The sequence below is a fragment of the Acipenser ruthenus genome, chromosome 5 (assembly GCF_902713425.1).
Source record: "Acipenser ruthenus chromosome 5, fAciRut3.2 maternal haplotype, whole genome shotgun sequence".
NCBI lineage: Eukaryota > Metazoa > Chordata > Actinopteri > Acipenseriformes > Acipenseridae > Acipenser > Acipenser ruthenus.
Genome location: NC_081193.1, coordinates 49,388,926 through 49,412,442, shown reverse-complemented (window position 1 = coordinate 49,412,442; position 23,517 = coordinate 49,388,926). Strand labels below are relative to the sequence as shown.

Below are 23,517 nucleotides of genomic sequence, written 5' to 3'. Positions count from 1 at the left end.
GTTTAGCTTGTATTAATCTTTGAAAAATAATGTGTGTGTGTCACAAAGACGGCCGGAGTGGGTGGCGTCATACCAGAGCCAGGAAATAAACAATGGAGACTTGGGGTTTTGGTAAAGCTGAGCGCGTGATCGCGCTCAGCATTTAATAATTAACAAACAGAACAGAAAATAAAAGGGTCGAACACAAAACACAGGACACGGCACTTGAGGCCAAAATAAATAGACGAACAAAACGAACTAAACAGTGCACAGACAGACGAACAAAACACGGTGAGCAGATTTAACTATTATTTACTTTACACAAATACCTCCGTCTCCAATCCCGTTCTCCGCTCACTGAACACCCAACCCCGACTGCAAGAAATGTGCGTCTATATATACTATTGTGCTGGGATTCAATTACTAATTAATTATTCACTTGAATCCCAGCACATGAATTAATTCTGTGCAACCCCGTGCTCACATATTACATTTAACCAGCACATGAAGTGATTTGTGCCCTCCTCGTAGCTAAATACAAATCTACCTTTTAAATCACACGTGAAACACAAACCTGTTTATATCCCGTGTACCAATCTATACACCAACATTAACACACGCACGCAACATACAACACATAATATGCACACAGGGGCGGGGCACATTGCCACAGTGTGTGTATGTGTGTGCTTTAAATGTTACATTGGGTTTAAAAGAATATTGCCTCACATGGGAATTGTGATGACATGACACAAATGTTCATGTGTTTGCCAATGCATGTCCATACAAACATTATAGGCTAGGCCTATTTAGCAAATATCTATCGTTTCCTCTAAATAGTTCTGTTATTAGTTGAGCTGGTAGCACATTACTATTGCTGTATTATTATATTTGCTAACAAAACAATACAACTTCTAATAAATAGTATTTTAAAGATCATTATCTTGGACCATAGATACAGCTACAATACTATAGCTTTACCTGCTGCTCTTCAGGCTTTAATGCATTTGCAAGTTTTTTGCATATACAATTCAGCTTACATTTGCCTAATGTATTCACTGTCAGACAGAAAAAAAGAAATGTCTGCACAGTTCATGCATACATTGCATTTTTTGAGTGTTGCAAGTTAAATGAAAAAAAGCAATAATATATTCATTAAAATTGTTTTAAAAAAAGAAAAAAAAATGGAGCTATAACTTCAGGGATCTTATAAGCAGATTGCCACAGAGGTCTGACAAACAATTAGCAACTCCTACAATATTTTGTCAACTATATATATGCCTTAGTTTAAATGATTGATTTATTTGCTATATAAATGGTCCCCTTGTCACGTAGTTTTGCAAGTTTTAGTCTCAATGGGTTAGACAGCAGATCGGACAGGTTTTAATAGAAGGCCTGTAGGAGGTTCTAGGGCAGAAGACTTCCAAGACTGCATAAATGACTGATGTTTCATGAGGAACAGTCTCAGTGCAGATGTATGCTATCAGCTTCCCAGAAGGAATTTGTTGCAATAACTACAGAATTGCCACATACTTCTAGAACATTTTAGACACCTTCCTTTTCATGTTAAAATCAGTATCATCCTGCCAGCCCATGGTGGCTATCCACTGTAGTTACTGCACTGTAGGTGTTTCAAATGTTTTGGTGTTGTTAGATCAGAAAATATTAATATTATTTTAAGTGTGCATAACTAGAGATGAATAGCTCGCAAATCAATGAAGGTGAAATAGCATTCCTTTGCGAGTTTGCATGTAGAGCTATGAACTATTATTTGACATAGAATGAAGTGAATGCGCAAATATCCAATGCCCAATATCAACCTAACTTCACTGGGGTTAGTGCTTAATACTTGTAAGATATTGTGGTAGCCTCATTTGATTTTCTCTTCTTTTGTAATTTCACTCAGTCTCTGCAATGCTGTCATTTTTGTAGATGAGCTACATTTTGCATTGCAGTTGCATCCACTTTCTGAGAACAAAAGCAGGATCGAGTTCGATCATCAATGTGTCAGTCCCAATAATAACTCGTTAATCACTGAGACACATATGACTCAATTTACTCCTTATCATGAAGACTGTCATGGGGTAAAATAGTGTTCTTTTGCAAGTTAGTTTTCAGGAGCTATGAACTGTTGTATGACGTAGCCTACTGTATAATGTAAAGGGCATATATGTGCTTATTTCTCTTCATGATAAATCGAGATTAAGTTGCAAATCCTGAAACATGACTCAAATAACTCCTTTCGCATTTGCTTTTGTAACTTGGTGAAATGTTCCAGACAGTAAGAGAATACAGTTGGATGCAATACATAATGTATTTACATAAAAATAGTCTAAAAGCACACCAGTTGTGCATAGTTGTTATGCCTTGAGGAAAATAAGGTGATTGTCTCCTAACCCTTTCACCAAGAACACCAGGTATCTGCTGCAGTCAGCAAGATATTAACTTGTGCTCACGAGATAGTAAGTCGTGCACACAAGATAGTATCTGGTGAGCACGAGCTAGTACAGTATTTATTTTTTCATGATGTCCCTTTAAGAGTTCCATAGTTTTAAGCTTTATGCAAAACTTAAAGCAAGCATACTCAATGGTAAATGTTAGTGTGGCATACATGTTTAACTAGAGATTTCTGAATTGCAGCTACAGTAAACATAATGATAAAAAAAAAGATTAAGTGTTTTTATTTGCAGATTTCAAAATATATCTATTTCCACAGGGACTCATCAGATTCAGTGGTACAGGTCTGCTTGTATATAGCATTGACATCTACATTTACCAAATACCTAATTTATTTCCTGTTTAATATCCAGTTATGACTGTTCTGTATTATTCTTTATAGTTGTTTCTGCTTAGAGCAGTATTTGGCTGATTGTATGGAAATGAGCATACTGTTGTGTGCACTGTGCACTGAAACCCATAAAGCCGTTGGAACCCCACTATGCTTCCTCACCTTACCAACGCAAAATGAGCCTTAAGTAGTCTTTTTAGAAAGTTTTTTTCTCGGCATAATACACAGAATGCAGATCTACTATGATTTGAATCAGTATACAGTTGCTTTTAGGAAATTGCTTAAAAAAAAGTTATATAGGCTAAGCTGGTCTGACATTTTCAAGCGCCTACCTTTGTATTTTTGTATTCTCAATGCTCATTAACCAAGTTTGGTTAAATAAAATAGTTTATTGCGCCATACATTCCAAATGTTATTTGATAATATTTGGCTAATGGTAATTGGTCAATGTGCTAAAACTATACCTACTGTATCGCTTCATGTACCGCTTGAACGGAATCCGTGTAAACAGTACCTTTTCAATTTTCAAAGTATAATATGAATGTATCAGTACAGTAAAGGTATTCACTAAACTGAAATTGACGGTCTCGTTCCAACATGTCATTGAGGAAACAGGCAGCTAGTAGAATGACGTTTTGGGTCATACTGAGTGTGGACTGGTACATTATAATAAACAGGGAAAATCTACTTAAAACCTGTTTTATGTTTAACCTTTCATTTCGACAAATAAAGAATATCTGTTCATGAATAGTCTTACAGATGACATATAACCACGATAAAACACAATATAAACGTGTTTGTTTATAAAATATAGATCAGACACTAAAGTTAGCTCTTCTGTGGCCCCCTATTTATGAAATACAAACGCCCAGTTTGAGGAGGTGTGTGTAAGATTGCAATGCGCCTACTGTGTGGACCTCTAATAGCAAGAAAGCTGCTTCTGCCCCTTTAAAAACCAATTTACCTGGACACCTGCTACAGATTTGACTTCCAAGGTAACAAACCCTTTATAATCTCTAAAGTAAACTTAAATAAATCTATACATCGTATTGCGAGGTCTTTCGTCCCCTGTCCCATTAGGTCTTACCGGGTATAACCACAAGAGAGCCAGTTACAACTACACAGTACAACTGGCTCAAATGATACATTTCGCACACATTTTAATATAATTTTGTTAACATGAACAGATGGCGCGTTCAGTTTAAAGGCATAGTGCTGCTTCTTAGCACTGCCGACACTAACTGTCACGCATTACGTGTTGCTAGAACCTTGCGAGTTGTGACCATCTAAACATTCGGAGGTACTGTGGTGGTACGCATTTCTATTTGCAACAGCGTAACTCTGTGCTGCGGTGCTGACGAGGGATGCATATCGCTTGCGAGCTAGCTGGCTTGTCCTTGAAATATTTGGTAACACTGAGAGGTGGGCTAAACAGGCCTGGAGTTCTGTGTTTTCTGTTCCGGAGTCATTTCTGCTGGCTTCAGTTGTGTTGTGAAACCACATGGGGCTGCGTTACTGGGAAGCATGTTTGCTGTGTTTTGTAGTGGTTGATATTATAGATGTGCATTTGACAACAGACAAGACAGCCCTCCACAAACTATTGTAACAAGACCCTTTCTTAGTTCATGCACTCGATATACTTAAAAAAGCAGTGGGAATGCATTGTGTTGTACGTCTGTCTAAAGTTTGACTGCTGAGGGGACGTAAACTCCAAAAGTTTGAAGTTTTCTCACTCTTGTCCTGATAATTAAAACTACGGCAATGCATAAGGATTTAAAGCCATCCCACACGGTTTCAAAATAGTCTTACATATTTGAAAAAAAAATAGTGCACCTATGGTGAACAAAACAAACAAATGTATTGGCATTAGTTATACAATATTTTATGTATAACAAAAACATATTTAATTATTTTTCATTTCTTTAAAATTCATATTTTGCTTTCCAGAGTTACATATAAACATGCGAATTATATTCATAACCTCCTAAGTGCTGCAAGTATTAGTTAGAAGCAAACTTGTTTTGTTGGTGAATGAGTGTCAAAAAGGGAAGACATTTGTGTGCCTGCAGCTGAAACTACTTTTAGGAAAATGTAATCAAACAGGACAGGTCCGGTTTCAAATGAAGTGGAGTCAAGAAGGGTAAACCATGAAAGATCACAGTAAGCAGATACCATATTATAATTGAGATTAAAAGTGAATATTATTGAGGGACACTACAGCCTTAGGTTTTAAATTAAATGTGCATACTCACTATAAGTAGGGCCTCCCAGTACTGGTATTTTTTTTTTTTTCCAGTAGTATGCACAATTTATTTAGCAATACTGTATTTGTCTAAGTAAATGTGTTAATCTACATATATTCAGTCCCATACAAACAATGGGGCATGAGCCATTTCATACTTGCAGAAGACCACTTGTATAGTATTCTGATACCAGAGAGCAGCATAGCACATACTGTGGGAGTAGTGTTCTGCATTTTTGTTTTTTTTAATGTTTTTCATTGTTTATTTTACATATATTAAAATAGGGATAAAATCGGTAAAAAAAAAAGTTTTTAATTGAAACATCGGTAAAAATCGGGTGAAAAAGTCTCTGTATACACACTTTACATGTGGAATATAATGCGTAGCAGTTCTGGTTTCTGATTAAGTTTAATGTCCCTGGCATGTATGATCAAGCAGAATCTGTGCAGGTCGAAGCCACATTTTCCCAAGTTAGCTTGTACTTTGCGAATGTTTGGACAATAGCTGTGCTGATGGAAATAATATCTACAGAAGATACGAACATGACATCAGCACAAAACAAGCCAGTTTTTTTACCTTGAAATCATAAAAAGAAAAGAAAATTGACAGAACTGGACGGTGTTTAGCCATCGGGAGACGCGTCAAAAATCACACTGGACATTTCCATCAATGCGTTCCATGTAAGTTTACCAACTAAAGCATCACCATTTTCTGTCAAATATTTACAATCAAGATTGTCGGCGTTAGGCAGTGTTTTAGCTGATCGACAGACAGTACTGTCGTACGAAGTCACCAAAACATACCTCTGCAATAAACAGTGGCTGTCCAGCAAAGCACAGCGATCTGACAAACCCATTAACAGTCATTCTGCACTCTTTTATTAAATCCAGTGTGAAAGCCGCATAAATGGATTGCTTGTCTCAGTTGAACGTGTCGCTTATTTTTCAGTATTTTCTTTTATTGTCAGCGCGAACATGTACCTCACAGCGATTGCCCAAATGTTCGCAAAGTACCAGCTAACTTGCGTCTTCTGCCTCATCTGACCCACTTCTGCTATTTTTGCTTTTTGTATACTTCGAAACATTCATTTTCTTTTTTCTTTTGTATATTCATAAATTGATTTTCTTCCCATTCCTCACCCACTAAAAGCATTATATTTCGTGTATTTCAATTTAGTTTTTGATCAACCTAGTAGTTACCACGTCCAGTGATTGCCACAATAATCAGACTTTGATTAGCCAACAGAATCAGATTGTAATGTGTTTGTGAACAGAGAACCACGTTTGAATGTTATTTGATCCTCTGACGTCTAAACGTACCTATTGTATCCTACAGTCTAGGGCTGCTTATTACAATGCCGGAGTCAACATAAAACAGCATTTAATTAAAATATTGTGTATTTCCTAGAAAATAGTACTGGGAAAATATTGAATAGTAGACAAAAATCAGTAATTTTTTGGTAAAATTAGAAATTAACTGGAAATGCGGAACACTATGGGTGTAATTTTATATACAGTCTTGCATTGATATGACAGGGTAAACATTCACGTGTCAGTTGATTGGCTGCTAAATTTAATTTATACAAAAACATATGTAACTGAGATGGATTTACCAGTTTGCAGGAGGATGATGGGAAATGTAGTTCTGAGAGGTTCATGTGGGTACATGTGAAGCCATCTTACATGGGAACATGTAATACAATAAAATAAAAAGGTCCTTATGTACCCTTTAAGCTATCTAATTACAATAGAATGAAAATACACATTTTCAATTCAGAAAAATATGTCCCTGTGCATTAAATTAGTTATATCTTTATCTAAGATTCAGAGAAGTTATATAAGATTCAGAGAAGTTTTATATATATATATATCAAATTGGTTGTTAAAGTCAGTTTCCATTCCGGAGTCTGGCACCAACTCCCTTGAAATGTGATGCTGTTGCTTGTCAGTAAAGCTTTTCTTTTCTGCAGGGCTGCAATAGGAGCTCAGCTGCTACTGTGTACTCATTGACAAGCTAAAGCCAACCACCCAGTAAAGCTAGCAGCTTTTTATACAACCGTGACTTGCCAAGATCTGTCTTCCTAATGATTTGTTAAGAAATTTCCAACCAGATCAGAACTAATCAGGAACTGCTGCATGTTGTAGTTGCACTGCTGCACTGAAGAAAAGGCATCATCAGACGTTTGTCCTTGAAACTGCACCAAACTCCAAGAAGAATCCAGGCAGCCTGTAAGTACATTTGATTTAGGCTAATACGGAGAAGACAGTGTTTGAAACAGCCTTTAAAATGCAGAGTATATGAAAGATAGGTCTTGTCTGATATAATCTGAAATAATTTGAATCCTACAACCCCTGTCAATCACTGTTTACAGCAAACAGCAGTACAGAAAATATTTAGAAGTAAGTGCATCTGTGTTTTGTCAGGTTAAACTTGTGTCGTTCTTGTTAATGATGCACTACCTGACACTATTACAGGTTGTACCTTTCCCCTTATTCTATTCATACAGTCGCAGAGTTTATTAAAAGTTTTGCTTAGAATATGCTCAGAGCTGCTTGGCATTATTTACTTACTGTATAATGGAATGAAAGTGCCCTACTTGAATTGTTATGGTTTAAGTCTGTAGAATGCTTCACTGTTAAAATGTTGTGCTGTTGGTGTTTTATCCTGAATCTTAACGTATTGTAGTTTTCTGGTTTAGTGTAGCCTAGCTTGAAAATGATTCAGTTGATATACAGTATTTCTGCAAACAAATTGAGTGAGCACAACTGTACGTACATGGACAACAAGAAAAAGATGAATTACATCTAAAAGCTTATCAGAACTAAAACATTATTCTTTTTCAGTTTGTCATATTTATTCAGTGAAATTGGGATGCCCATTGATCTAATGTTGCAGTCTTTCTAGGGTATTTATATCGAAACATTAATCTGTTCTGTGCTAAATAAGTATATCATCCCCAGACAAAATCAGCAGGATACCAGTTTTGGAAACTTATTAAAACCTACTTTTCCTTACCTAACGTTTCTTATTTTCATAGATTAAACTAAAGAGGCTACAAGCATTTAATGTAGTGCAGAAATCAATGAAAGCAGTAGTTGTTGTTGTTTTTTTTCATTTGCATAGCCTTATATTTTATAGTGTATGTACTTTTCAGTTTATTTCCTCACTGGAATCCCTGCGTGATAGATTATTTGAAGTATTCTCCATTAATACACAAGGAACAGCATTCCATTTTAACTAGTGCATACTAAAACTGGTAACCATGGCTTCAGATGCAACAAACTGCTGAGTTCAATGGCTTGTTGTAAACAATACAAATGACCTGCCCTACCAGAGCATGAAATTATTTTTAATGGGAATTATTGTATAGATCACATGCAACTGTAGCATATACCAATTTAAAAGACACCATGTACCATTTCTGAGGCCTACAGCAAGTGAAAGCCTCCACAGTTTTTGTAATCTCCTGGCTGACAAAGTATATGTTTCAGTTCTCTTAAGTCTGTATTCATTGGTAATCCACAGTTTAGGTTTCAAAGCAAAATGCTTGCAAATCCTGATGACTTGGAACATAAACTTGATCTTGTTATTAGTATTCTAATGTCATACTGTATCAATCAAGCTTAAGACATGTTTTCTATTAACTGCATTTCTTTCAGTGTCTGCATTTTACAGACCTTTAGGTGATTCTTTTTGTAATACTTTGATGTATTACAATATATTAATTGTAACACACACACACACACACACATATATATATATATATATATATATATATATATATATATAATTAGCTCAAAGTCAGCTGCCCAACATTTCTGTACATATCTTTCACAAGGGAGCATGTATTTGAATCAAAACATTGGAGGCATTTATAGGTTTTTGACGGTATGACGACTTGTTATTGTTTATATTCAAATCCATGATTTATTCTTACATGATGTAATTGTGTTCTATATATTGTGACATCATTTTTACTTCTGTCTTTAGATCTGTATTAATTCTAATTAACATTAGTTTACATAAACTTATATTTATATTATCATGCAATACTGGCTCTGAGGATCAGCCTTGATTTGGCTTCCCCAGCGCATCAGCATGCACAACTTTTGAATGAATTTTGTTTGTTTATTTATTCATTTATTTATTTAATATATTTAAATTATATATATTATTGGAGTTAATTAGTTCATTCATTTCTGTTGAGTCCCGCTGGCATAATCGTGTTAAGTCTATTTATCCATTTACTTTTTTTTATTCATCTATATGTTGCATTGTCTAATTTGAGCTGTTCTAATACTACAAACTTTTTTCTCTTTCGAATGCTACAACTGGGGCCTTAAGAAATACCTTTTTCAATTTTTCTGAATTATGTAGAATCTGCAAGTGTTTCCAAACTGCCTTATACATATTAGGCAAAAGTTGTGAGTAAGTAATTACTAATGGGACCCTTTTGACCTTTGTACCTCTATTTTTAAATCTAGTAGATCATCATCTTTTTTTTAGTTTATCCACTTTTCTTAACTCTGCCTCTATAATTCTTTGTATCCTCTTTTTTTAAAGATTTGTTTTTAATACATTTCTTAGTTTTACATAATCACTTTCTTTTGAGCATGTTCTTCGTATTCTTATTCCTAGACCCTTTGGGATTGCCCTTTTAGTGTGTATTGGATGTGCAGAGGACATGTGTAAATACTGGTGTATGTCAGTAGGTTCACAGAATAGGTCAGTCTCAATTGAACCTTCAAGTTTTACCATGGCTTCTATGAGCAAACAAGATCTAAAAACAGAAACCTACAATGAAGCCTACGAATGGGTTCTAATCCAAACAAATTTCTTCAAAGTATTTCAGTATTCTGCAACAATGGAAAAAATTATTTTAAGGAAAACGAATGTTAAATGTTTTATTAGCTGGCTGTCTCCAAATGTATCTTCCTAGTGGCTACACTGCAGTGAATGTGATTAATTAACAAGCAAACAATGTTTTAAGTGAAATCTATAAACCAGAATGCAGTTCTGTACAAGTATAATACAAGTATATAAACCAGTATCAATAATTAAATCTATCAGCCCTTGAGCAGACATTCCCCAATTCTTTTCAGTGTGCCTTGTTAATTACTAACTCAAGCAAGTTGTTAGGAAAAGCAGAGCTATAAGATACTGGTTGCAAGTGTTTCTTGAATGGCAGATGCCATTTACAAATATTTAACAGGTTATTTAAAGAATGTCTGTAAAGGTATGTTTTGATGGATTAAATAATTATTTTTTTATGTATGAAACTGTTTTTAAATAAAACAACAATAAACAGTCTAGAACAGTTTAAAGTATATATATATATATATATATATATATATATATATATATATATATATATATATATATATAAACATTATTTAAATAACTCATGATTACAGTAGGCCTTAGTGTTTCTGTTTGACAAAACAAGTATCTTATGCCTTCCATTTTAGCAGAAAACTTCAAAATTTTTGAAACATTTTAGCTGCATCCACCCTACAAATACACATAAGTAACATTTTTAAGAATAATTAGAGAGATTATACCAAATCATCTTTCTTATTCTTTCTTGCATTAGCAGCATTATAACTGATACCACGTTTGTTGTGTTGAAGATCTTTTACTTCTTTTATACTTTAATTGAAGATTACAGTGCTATAAATTAAAATAGATGTGTTCAGTGATTCTTTTAACTTCTAAAACAAGAGATAAAATAAGATGTACTAGATACTATGATGGCAGTATTTCCATAATAAATAGGTAGTGTAATACAAGATTGTGTCCTTCTGAAGTATAATGCATATATAACTCTATAATACAGTACTTGCTGAACAAAATTTGACTTACTAAAACCATACCCATAGTGCAGAATAATGTGCTGCTGTCTTTGTTGACTTGCGTTTTATTGCCTAGTTGCTTAATAAACAATATCTAGGCCCCTTTCGGTTTAGCATTAATTACATTTTTTTTTTAAATCTTTTATTGGTATCCATTTTTCCTCTAATTGGAAGCCATTCGTTGTAGAGTGTGTAAAGCTAATCATTTTTGTGTGCAATCTTGCAGAAAATAAGACTGAGTTGTGTACAGTATGTTTTTAAGAAGTTTGGGCTACTCTGCACTCCATAGATTGCTGTTTGAAGCAGTGGTTACCTGGCAGGTGTTGTGTTTCACTTTACTGCAGGTAAGATGCTGTTACCGAAGCAGTTTAAATCTCTAGTAATCGCAGACCTTTCCTTGTTTCAATGGCAGTGTGACTTTTGGAACTAGTTTGGGTGTTTATGGAGCTGGCACAAAAAGGACAAAGAGAGAGAGAGCAAGAAAGCAAGCAACTGGAAATTGAGTTTGCATGTTTGTGCGGATTGTGCATGTGTATGGCTTTGATTTATTGCACAGAGCTGGCCAGGCAGTTATAATATGGGGATTGTTTTGTAGTGTAGTTTCAAAACTTGTTTTGTCGGATTGGAGACATTATAACTACTGTATTACAGTGAGGCAGTTTTAGCAAGCAGCAGTCCACAGTTAGTTTGTCTGAATTTTCAATTTAAGGGAATTTCAATGCAATTGGTACTGTACGGGGGGGAAAAAAAAAAGGAAATGTATCTTGAGCCATTATCATTGGCCAAGTTTCCACTGCAGTTTAGAAACTCAAAATTCTCTCTGCACTGTCATGACTGATGTAGCACGTAGGGAAGGGATTTTTAAATGTTTAAACTTATAAACTCTAAAGAAGTGGTTAAACATTGAATAATATGCTAGACATATAACCGATCACATGACAAATTTCACCAAACGCGTATTTTTTAATGTATTAATTTTAGTAATTTATCATCGCAAAAAGGAAGGTGTTTGGCAATTGCCTCCAAGTAGTTTTTTTCTAATTGGTGCAACATAAAGATTGACACTGGGGTGGGTTTTATTCTCGGTCGATCTGGCGCTTCATTGGTGCACTCTGTGTTCATGCTGTAGTGGGCATGGCATGGTACTCAGTCTACACGGGATAAAGAAAAGTGTTTTTTCTGATATTTGTTATATATTTTTAATAAAATTGCTACTCTAAACAAAGGAATTATTTTGAGGAACCAGACGAGAAACCCATGGTAAATAATTATGCCAAACAAAAGTGCCGTACCACAAAAACACAAGTTCAATGCTTCATCATTTGAAATTAAAACATTCAGAATTACTGTGGATAGAGGAGTGAATGCAGTAAAAAGCAAACATCCATAATAAACACAACGCTCTAGGTGGCGACTGTAAATACTTATACACCATTTTAAAAGGACGTTTCTTTTTCATTCATTCGGTATTTTTTTTAACACACTATTCAACATTTAAGATTGTTGTCATTTGGCTCTGTAACAGGGGAGATCTGGACTGACTATCTGGCACATGCGTGGTACTGCAGGAAGAGGGCAGCAGTCTCGTAAGATCCACCTGTCAGTCATGGCGATGACACGGAGAGGTGTGGAAGAGGGTGTGCTCGGCCCATAAAAACTGCACTTGGTTGTGAATTTGGGTGGCCGTGTTTGGGAATATACAGTGACGCCCGTGTAAAACAAGGACCAGGCAAGCCTGGCTGAGGGAGACAATCTGCCTTAAAATAATTTAAAAAAGTAAAATAAATAATTACGTACCCGAGGGGACATGTGTAGGTATACGGGGAACTCTGGCCACCCCAGTGTATAGAAATAGCTGAGCGTAGGTTGGAGGCCCGTACTGATCGGCTTAGCGGGAGTGGAGGCACTGCATAAGCGGCACCTTTATTTTGTAGTTTTATTACTGTGTCTTATTTTCACTTTTCATTTCACCTTTTGTTTTCATATTTACATATTGAATAAACAAATAAATAATGAAGCCCTTTGCGAAGTACACAAAGATATTTCTTTCATCCTTTACGAGTATGTTATCTTCGTATTTGATCATTGGATAGCAGTTTGCTTTAAGCCTAGACTTTTCTGTCCCTAAGTAATAAGATGCCATTTATTGTACACTAACCTCAAGTAGCATCTATCAAGGTTACCTACCAAGTCACATTTGTACCCCAAAATGTATTGAATTAGCATAGCTGTATTATTTGCCCCGTCATTTTACAACAACATTTCCACGTTTTGTTTTATTTGAAGTGTTTAAAGTTAAATTTCAGTTTTCGTTTGCTTGTTCAGCTACAAAAAGACACAAGTAAACCTCATGTTCTTACTTTATGAAAACTTATCTATGGCCACTGTTTACTGTGGAGAAATGTCAATGGCACAGAATGAAAAAAAGCGTTTAATTTGAACTGCTATTTGGCATCCTTTGTTTTGTAGTTAATTCACTGGGGGTAAAGTAAGGCCTACACAACGTATTCTTTACTCCTGGGATATTCTACTTTTTTTTTTAATTTAGTAGTTGCCAATGATTTTTATTGTTTTCTTCGCAATTTAGTAGTGTCCAATTATTTTTAGCTCAGCTCACGGCTACCACCTCTGCGTTGACTCGGGAGGTGCGAAGACGAACACATGCTGTCCTCCGAAGCGTGTGCCGTTAGCCGCCCGCTTCTTTACACACTGCAGACTCACCATGCAGCCACCCAGAGCTACAGTGTGGGAGGACAACGCAGCCCTAGGCAGCTTACAGGCAAGCATGCAGGCACCTGGCCAGACCACAGGGGTCGCTGGTGCACGGTGAGCCGAGGACACCCTGGCCGACCTAACCCTCCCTCCCCCTGAGCGGCGCTCGTACAATTGTACACCGCCCCCTAGGAGCTCCTTTCCTCGGTCGGCAAAGGAATAACCTGGACTCGAACCAGCGACGTCGAGGCTATAGGGCGCATCCTGCACTCCACGCGGAGCGCATTTACTGGATGCGCCACTCGGGAGCGGGATATTCTACTTTAACGTGTTTTATATATTGTAACATCTTGCTGTAAAATAAAGGCACACACACAGGGGCCACACCCCCTGCCGCTATGCTGTCTCTGCTTGCGTTCTGAGCAAAATAATGGCTTTTATTGAAAATGAACGGATATCTGAACGAATATTTAAATTTGAGCAAATATCCGAACATGAAAATCCTGTGTTTGTCTCGGCACTATTATATTGTGTAGAGGCCGAGAAGGGTAGCCTACTATGAGTTGTCTATTTTGAAAATACTGTACTAAACATTTTGACTGGATCATTTTTATATCATTAACCTAAACTGCTGGATTTTAGCTCTGTTCGTAGACTATCATAAAGATCAGAATTGCTGAAGCTACGGTTCTGTAGGATATATAGTGTGAGAAAAAGGTGAATTATTATTTTTTTTTATTATTATTATTATTTATTTCTTCGCAGACGCCCTTATCCAGGGCGACTTACAATCGTAAGCAAATACATTTCAAGTGTTACAATACAAGTAATACAATAAGAGCATGGAAACCTGGCCATTGTCAAACCATGTATATATTTTTTTTGTTTAAAACTAAAAAAAAGTCTCTCCTACTAGGTATCTCCCATTGGGGAGACAACTGTACATATACACCATATTCCTTTGAATTGAAGAAGGCGCACTTTTTAAACCAATGTTTTCTTCTCAAAAATGGCCTGCATCTTAAATTCGACTAAAGTATAGTGATGCGTGTATTAAAATAGCTGTGTCCGAGTATACAAACAGCATTGTGACTGACTGGCAATTAAAGGGTTCTGTTGTCGTTATCCTGCGGAGCGGACGCTTAGCACCCACCTGTGTAGCTAACGCCGTGGTGCATTAGCCTTGAACAGGTGCTGCTGCGTTCTTAAACAGGCATAGGCTCCCCGGGCATGCTCCCCAGCCAATCAGGACCTCCCGATCAGCTCAACTGGGCAAGCCTTCCTGTTTACCACAGCAGCAGCACAGCTAAACTAGCTCCCTGTCATAAAGTGTCATTAGCTTTAGTTTTGTTATTTGGCTCAGTTCTAGTCAGACCCCCGTATTATTCTACTTGTCAAACAATACCACAGTTCACAAAAAGGGAGAAAAACGTGTGAGTAATCAGAACTGGAATGAGAAACAGCGCATAACTGTAATGCTCTGTGTGACAGCAGACGGCTACAAACTGCCTCCATATGTCATTGTCTTATATGAGTCAATGCATCTTTGTAAATGCATCTTTATTTGATTTTTTTTTTCCCTCAAGTTGAGGTGGGAAATTTGGTCTGTGTCTTAAATTCGAGGGCATCTTAAATTCAAAGGAATACGGTATGTTGGACATTTTTATATCTTGATGTATTCTTTGAATTGATATCTTCATGGATATATAGACATTAGAATGTAGGTCAATGTGACGTACTTATACACAAGTCTTGGTCCTTGTTTTCACATATGGTCAGTATAGGTCATGGCCACCTACCTTTTATACGGCCAAAACCTGGTTTTATTAGGATTGAAAGGCTACAGAAAAATGATTTAAACTGTGAATATAAAGTAAAACGAAAAGAAACAAAAAAACTTGATTGGCCGTGCTATTGTAAACTCTATTTCAGGAACTCATTGTCCGATTTTGAAGACACAGTAAATCTAACTTTGTTATCCAATTCCACATACTGTTCTGTGGGTCATTGTAACCTACTTGTTCATGACACTGACATGTAATTTGTTATTTTATAATCTCGTCAGGAGATAGAATATGCTTTTGCATTAGACTTTAGCATAAAAAAAATTTAAACACAAAATAAATTAAAGGCAGAAATCAATGAAACAAACTGTAACATGTGCCATGTGGGGGTGCCCCAGGCCCATTTAATACACTTCAGGTAATTCAAATTGTCAAAGTAAGGAAGAGTATTATCACAGTCAGCTACTTCCGTCTGTCATCAGTTGACAGAGATGCTGAATGTCCCTTTAAGGAATGTATAATATAACTACTCTACCAGCAAGACTTTTCATACTGCCCATATAAGTTGTAAGACCCATCACATTTTAAAGGTTTATATCCCCTATGGTCTCACAAGGCCATTTTAAATCTGAAACCCATGGGAACTGGTTTGTGGTGCAGTTTCAGAACTTGTTTTGCCAGATTTCTGATATTTGGAGCAGAAAATGTTGAAACCTTTTCAAAACTTGATCTAAGACAATGTTGTTTTTTTAACAATCTGAATGTTCAATCTGTTTATTTGTACTGTATTCAGTGATATTATAAAGGGGAGCAATACTTTGGGGATTGGAGGTGTCATCAGCTAAAATAATATAGTAAAATGTATGTTAATTATAATGTTTTCTAAATTAAAAAATGTATGAAACCTTGAAAATACTGACAAGACACAGCCCAACCATAAAACAGTCAACACCAAAATACAATTCTCCGCTGGACTTATAGTCAATCAAGATTATTCAGATAAGATTAAATGTTCATAAAGCAATCTTTTACCAGTTGATCTTGAGCATGCTGAACTAAGTGGAGGTGAAAGATAATTCCAAACAAATTGAAGTGACTGCATGGTTTCATCTCAGCAGTGGGAAGACTAGGGTTGACTTTTATAGAATGTACTATTTTTTCAATACATTAAGGTGAAATGCTTCTGTATCCCAGCTACATCTAGGTAAATAATATATACAGTAGTCTCTCGCTAATACAGACACCGTTACGTCGTACATTCGGATATGCCGGACACATCATATGTCCCTCAATAATATCCAATTAAGTGTGACGCTAGGTCACTGTGAATTGCATGATGCAAATGGGATTTATTTTTTATTTTTTATTTTTTTAATTTAGCCCCAGTAATATTACTGATGGGTAGCTTAAGTAAAATGTCTACTATTTATAGAAAAAAAGAAACTTCATCAAAAATATACTAAATAAATGATGCCATAGTGGTTGTCTACATTTTTATTTTAAGTGATGCATACAACATATCTTTTATGCAGTTTTATTTGCCTAACCAAACCTACATCGATCTGATTATCAAACAAAAGCACCATTATAAAGAGAAATATATAATTTGGGCCAATTCAGTGCAGTACTGCTGTTAACTTCAGGCCTGTATGCAAAGTAGGTTTTGTTTAGCTGTGTAAATGAAAGTAGCTAATACATTTTTTCCCCTTATTTCATGCCCTGTGGTTTTTTGCACCACCCCCACCAGCTGGTTAATCATGCACAAGCTGAACACTTCATTAGCCAGAACATGTTTGCCCGTGAGCATTTTTCTGTGGTAAATTAGTTCTTTCTATTTATACAGGTAAGGCAGGTCAAAGGTCTTGGGGGTGAGAAAGGTAAGGGATGAAATGAATATACAGTAGGGCTGGCTGAGATTTTTATTTTATTTTAATACTGCACTTGGGTGGTTTCTAAAGGAGTAATGCATTCATGTTGGATATTATTAGGATTTCATATAGCAGGTTTGTAGTGCGACAATGATTTAGTTACAGTACAGACACCCTCAGTGCACAGTACAGAAAATTATAATACTGTATATAATATTGAGAGTGCTTAAAGGTAACTACGCAATAATTACCAGTACTTACCATTGTTTCAGGATGTTCCTGCTTTATTTATATTATTTTGATGTATTTCCTAACCCCAGCCCCATCTCGACCCTAATCGATGTTACCTGTTTTTACTGGGAAACAGATAGAATACTGTATTAGAGTGACATGACATTGCGGAGAAGGCCGTACAGCCATCCACCTGTATTTTTAGCACTGGTTATTGATAGTATCAGAACATGGGGATAAATTGAGGCTGTCTGTCTGTTACACTTATTTTACATGTATCTAGAGAACTTCTTATCCGGTTGTAATCAAACTATCCAAGGATTTGAATCTGTAGTCTGTCTGTTCTTCCATTTGTATGTTACTGTAACTGTTTTGTCAGACATTGAAGGCAGACAGACAGAGGAATGTACATTTAATAATGTTTAGGACACATTTATTTAATAAAACCAAACAAAATACAATCTTTTTAAGGGTAACCTGTCTGCAGCTATGCTTAAAGTCTTCTAATTTTCTTTATCTCTTAAAATCATAAAGTAGCTTCTTATCTAGAAACTCTTTAACCCTCCAGTGCTCCCTATAGCCCTATACATTGTTTCCCTTGCTCCGCAGTGGTGGAATGACCTCCCTACAGATGTCAGGACTGCCCAGTCCCTGACCACATTCCGGTGCCTCCTTAAGACTCACCTCTTCAAACAGCACCTGTAGAACTCCTCTGTTTGTATCCTGGGACACTATCACCCTTCATTTAAATGTGCTTTATTTTGCTCTTATCTGCCCCCTATTTTACTGCATTTAATCCTGTACTTCAGAATACTGTAATCTGCCAAGTGTTTAACCTGTAGTATTTTGTATTTAATCATATCCTGATGTAACTATCACTATTATCTGCTGTATTATTGAATTGTGGTTTGTCACACTTGTACTCTGCTTGAACAAAAGTTATTGTATTTCTTGCTCTTATTGTATTACTTGTATTGTAACACTTAATGTATTTGCTTACGATTGTAAGTCGCCCTGGATAAGGGCATCTGCTAAGAAATAAATAATAATAATAATAATAATACAGAAAGCTTTACATAGAGGGTTTTAACTATCCTTGTAAAACCACCACTAAAGCAAACTATTCTATGTACATATATTTACACACAATTTGTGAACAGGGTATTACCCTGTCACAGATACATTTACATACAATATATCTTGAAAACTGCTTATCCAATTGTGATGAAACTTGTGGACATAAGTTATCAGTTTATCAGAACCTGATAGTTCTGTAATTAAGCAATAATGACTGACGTTACTGGGTGGAGCAAAACATTGGGCTTTGGTTTTTTAACGTGCTTTTGCAGGTTTGCAGTTTGCTGGAAGGTTTGCTGATGATTTTCAACTATTGACAGCTAGTGGACATCAGTAATTGCAGGAGTTAAGACATTGGAGAGATGTGAAGACCATTCTCGTTTGTTGGATAGAGATGGAGCCAGTGATTTTTTTTATAGATGACTCGTTTTTGTGACCAGTTATTGCCTTATTTCATAGGTTTGTTGTGGTTCTGACACTTGACAGCTATACTAGATGTTCTTTTTGGCAGATTGATACCTTACTGTACTTTATCGTTGATGGCGGACATTCTGAGGGCATTTCCTGGCCATTAATGCCCTCTACAGCAACCAAGCAGAAGACAGCATTCCCGTTCTATTCATCTGACAGGTTTATAATTATTAATTATTGCCTGGTCAATATAAAGTATGACTAGAAATCTTCAAATATACTGTGACAAAGTATGTTCTGTCTTTGTGACTTTGTCCCTTTTCCCAGGACCTTTGACAGTCTTTCTTGTAAACAGAACTCCGGACAACAGCAAGTATGTTTAAACAGATGGTACCTGTATGTTTATTTTTAACGGTGCCCCTTAGCAGAGGGTTAGCTGTAAATAAAAACAAAACAAAGCAAATCAAAACAAAAACCTAACTCCATGCTGGAGTGCTAACTAAACTTTAAACAGTTCCGGTCTACTAATCAGATGGCTCAGCCATTTACTGATTCATCAAAACAATGTTACACAGAACAGCAGAAATATAGGCAATACAATATACTGTATTACAAAGTTTCCAACCTTTTTGGTAGTCACCGGGTCTATACGCAGGTCTCAGACAACTCCTGCGCCGTAAGACCATCTTTATATACATGTACCTGCCCTCTTGATTACAGGCTGGTGTGCCTCATTAGGAAACTGTATTTCCACTACCTGGCTTTTGTTGGTCACAGAGGCATTCTGGGAATTATAGTAGCAGGAACGTGCCTGCTATACTACTGTATACGTGGTGTAGTAACAAGTAGGTTTCAATGGAGGAGGATTATGTACAATTAAAACTACCGTGGGGGATTTAAAAAACAAGAACACTAGTAAAATATAAGTAGACCAATTATACATGCATTGGGCAGTGTTGCCCTATATGAATGTCGTTTGTAATTGGCAATCTCTAACATTTTTTGAGAGCCACAGTTTCAGCCACAAACCCAGCTCATTTTTTTCTTTCATTATCTGCTTCGTCTTACATCACATGCATTTTGTATCTACAGTTTACTAATTGGTCCATGTATTCAACCTATTTCCGGTCTTCTGCACTGGAAGATCTTGACTTCAAATGCATTTACTTGAGGCGTTTGGGGCGCTAATGATTGGTGAATGTCTTCAAGGATAAAGGAAGTACTGAAGCCAGAAGACTTTCCCAGTGTGCTCAGTACTTGTTACTGACCCATTGCTGTTATAACTCTTGGCTGTGAAGATGCTCACAGCTGCTTTAGATAATAATCTAGGTGTCCTTTTCAACCCTTAACTGCCTTTTGGCTGTTTGGTCCATCACCTACCACCTAAAAATATTGCTAGGTATCAGACTTTTCTCTGTGCTTGTGATGCTGTGGTACCTTTTTGTGACATCATTTTGAATGATTATTTCTTGTACCATTCTCATACCAATCATACCAAGAGGGGATGATTATCTATTCAGGGACACCAAGATATGTACTCCAAAAGGGTAAATGTGGGGTAACCCCTTTCTGCATCTGTCCTAATCTTTTTTCTGACATTTTATAAGACACATTGAGATACATAGGGTGCATATGGGATGGAAATACTTAAAATGTATTGATCATCCCAGCATCTATGCAGTTTTCTAATTGTATTGCTTTATCTTTGTATCCTAAGACAGAGTCGTCTTTGACGAGGGGTTACAGTCACTTTACATCCACATGTACCATTTCTGGCAGTAACAAGTTCCTCATCTTTCAAGAGCTCAAAAATGCTTTTTCTTTTTTTTTATTACAGAAACAACAAAAACTTGCTGCAATACAATAGATCAGTCGCTGTGACTGACTGTGACAGTGAGGGCTGCAGGGGTGATGTCAGACCAGGGAAATGAAACATAAACACAGGATGGTACGGGGCAAAACGGCGTGGCTGCTCTCATATGTAATTCATTAAATACAAAATAAAGATTTAAACAAAACACACAAAAAGGAAAGGGCACATTGGCAAAAGTAAACTAACACACACTATAATAATTATCAAAAACGAGTACCTTTGTTTGCTGGCTGATAGCATTCGGTCTCGCTCTTATTTCCGTAACTGTCCTTTCTCTGAGTCCGGAGTGGGTCTTTTATACTGTGGCTGGAGCCTTAATTACCTTTTAAACAATTACCTTAGTAAGGCTCCAGCCACATTCCCACAGGCTTTATTGGGATGGGGATTTAACCGCATCCACACCGGTCTCAAATAATAAATAATAATGTCGGACGGCTTTCGTCTGTCTGCAGACAAACACAATATAATAATAATAACAACAACAACAATACAAATGAAAATACATACATAAATACATTAATATGCACAAGGGGTGGGCTCCCCATCACACTGACCAATAACTTAAAAGGGAAACTATTAGACATCAACGTTTTGTTTTGTTGTTTTTATTAATTTGTGTCCAGATTGACTGGTACAGTACGTTGGAAGGAAAGTTAAAAACGGCTAGATTTATGTATGCATTGCAGTCAAGTATTTACAGTTTGTTACAAGCTATGAAGTAAATACAGTGAATAATCTACTGAACTTTTTTGGGTGGGAGTTGTTAATCCCTTCAGGCTAGTTGAGCAGAAAGGGCAAATATATTTATAGCAATCTGAATCACACTGCAACAAATGCACAACATGCTCTTATATGCCATTTAAATGTTATTCAATTACAGCAAAGCTCCATGCAAATGAGGCTTTTAATAACAGTTAAGTCACCACAGTATCCCCTTTCAAAGAGGCTTTCTTGGTTGTTTAACACATTGGGAATCAAACAGGTGGTGAAAGTTATGAAGACAGATGCAGACTGTGTTATTCCTAAAGAGTGCGTTAACTTCTATGTGCAGATGGAAAAGGATACTGAATAATGGGTCTTGTATGTTAATTAATGCAGTTGACCTTGACTTAAGGTATTATGGGCAAATGAGAAGAGATACATCATCAACTATACATACAAACTGATGTATTATAAATCCTATTTTTTAAAACACAAGTAGACCCATCCTGTACATGCAATAATTTTACGGTTATGTCTTCTTTAAATAGTTTGTGCCAGTCCTAGAATTGCTGTCAGTTATTGTTTTGTGTGCACAATACTTAACTTACGGTAAAATAAATTGCACAGGAATGTTCATGAATTGGGTGCTCAGAAGGGTTGCAGCTTTCTATAATAAAAGTGTTAGTTAATGTTACTGTGTGCTCTGTTTCATCTTTGTTGCTTTGATGATTTTTTAATTCTACAGTTCAGTGGCAGTAGCTTGGGCGATACGGAATTGGCCAAGGATTTCTTTAGAGATGACCATCTAAATCAGGGGTCTCCAACCGTGGTCCTGGAGAGCCCCTATCCTGCAGGTTTTAAGCCAATTAAGCCAACAACTGGTGCAATTAAGTTACTGAGAACTCGGTTGAAACGAAAACCAGCAGACCTAGTAGCTGTCTAGGACCGGGGATGGAGATCCCTGAATTCTAAATGTTCTATTTTCTAATTATAGTCTCTGTCAGGTCCAATTTTATTTCTGTATAGATATTGATAAGGCATTTGTTTTTTACATCAATGTTTGTTTTTACAGTAAGTTTCTGCCAGTCTTTTTTAAGCTTATTAGAATAATTTGTGTGTAACGTCATGTCCTATTAGTGTTACACATAAAACATATTACTGAAAGTACAATTAAATACAATTGTTTTTCTCTGAGCTTTTAACACTATAACTGCCTCTTCAAAAATATTTTTATAATATATATATATATATATATATATATATTATAATGCCACAGCATTTGCATAGGCATTCAATTCATTATACTTTTCACACAATTACAACTTTGAGTATTGCACTTGCCATAAAACATTTACTACACCAGAATGCTGATATAAAAAGAGCCCCAGTGAGTGTTTCCAGCAGGGACATTAGTCAGAAAAGGTATTTTAGGAGCACAGGCTGTTCGCTCTCTGTTTGTTACATTGTCAGCTTGACGTTTCATGAATCATGTTAGCTGAAAAGCATTAATTTTATTGTATTCCAGCCACAAGGTAAAATCTAGTCATCTGAATCTATAGATTTCATAGGGCTTGTGTCAGTGTATATACTTGCTACTACAGACCCCCTGAGAGCTGAACATTTTTGCTTGTTATAGGAAATCCATGTTAAGTGTTTCAGAACACAATTCATTAGTTGGGGTTAACGTGACCCCTCTTTTGTTGTTGTTCATGAAGTGAGGATATACAGTACAAGTTTACTTCAATTGGGGGTCAATCCACGATTGTGGCTTGTTTAAATATTGTCCACCATACTTATTTCGCAGTTTTGGTTTACAGATACTGTATCTAGAGTACTACCTGTGCAAGTGTGATAAAAAATGTGGTTACAGTGTTATTTACTACATGTTAGATTATGAGAGTATCAGAAGCTGGTGATACAGAATATGGTATGCTGTTTACCAAACTGTTGAAGTAGGTCATGCTGATCTACTTTTTCATGATACTGATAGCCCAACA

The 23,517-nt window shown here is 36.2% G+C and overlaps 1 protein-coding gene across 6 annotated transcripts in view; it reads left to right on the top strand.

Moving 5' to 3' along the window:
* Positions 1–3,652: 3,652 nt before the first annotated feature.
* Positions 3,653–23,517, top strand: part of LOC117403235 (estrogen-related receptor gamma) — a 283,889-nt gene continuing 264,024 nt past the window's right edge. For 2 of the 6 annotated variants that reach the window (XM_059024299.1, XM_059024300.1), the window contains exons 1-2: positions 3,667–3,762; positions 6,980–7,238. The gene's annotated coding sequence lies outside the window, so the exon portion shown is untranslated. Of the gene's footprint in view, positions 3,763–6,979; positions 7,239–23,517 lie in introns of all 6 variants that reach the window. The other 4 variants (XM_034005231.3, XM_059024301.1, XM_059024302.1 and 1 more) reach the window with 3 other exon arrangements.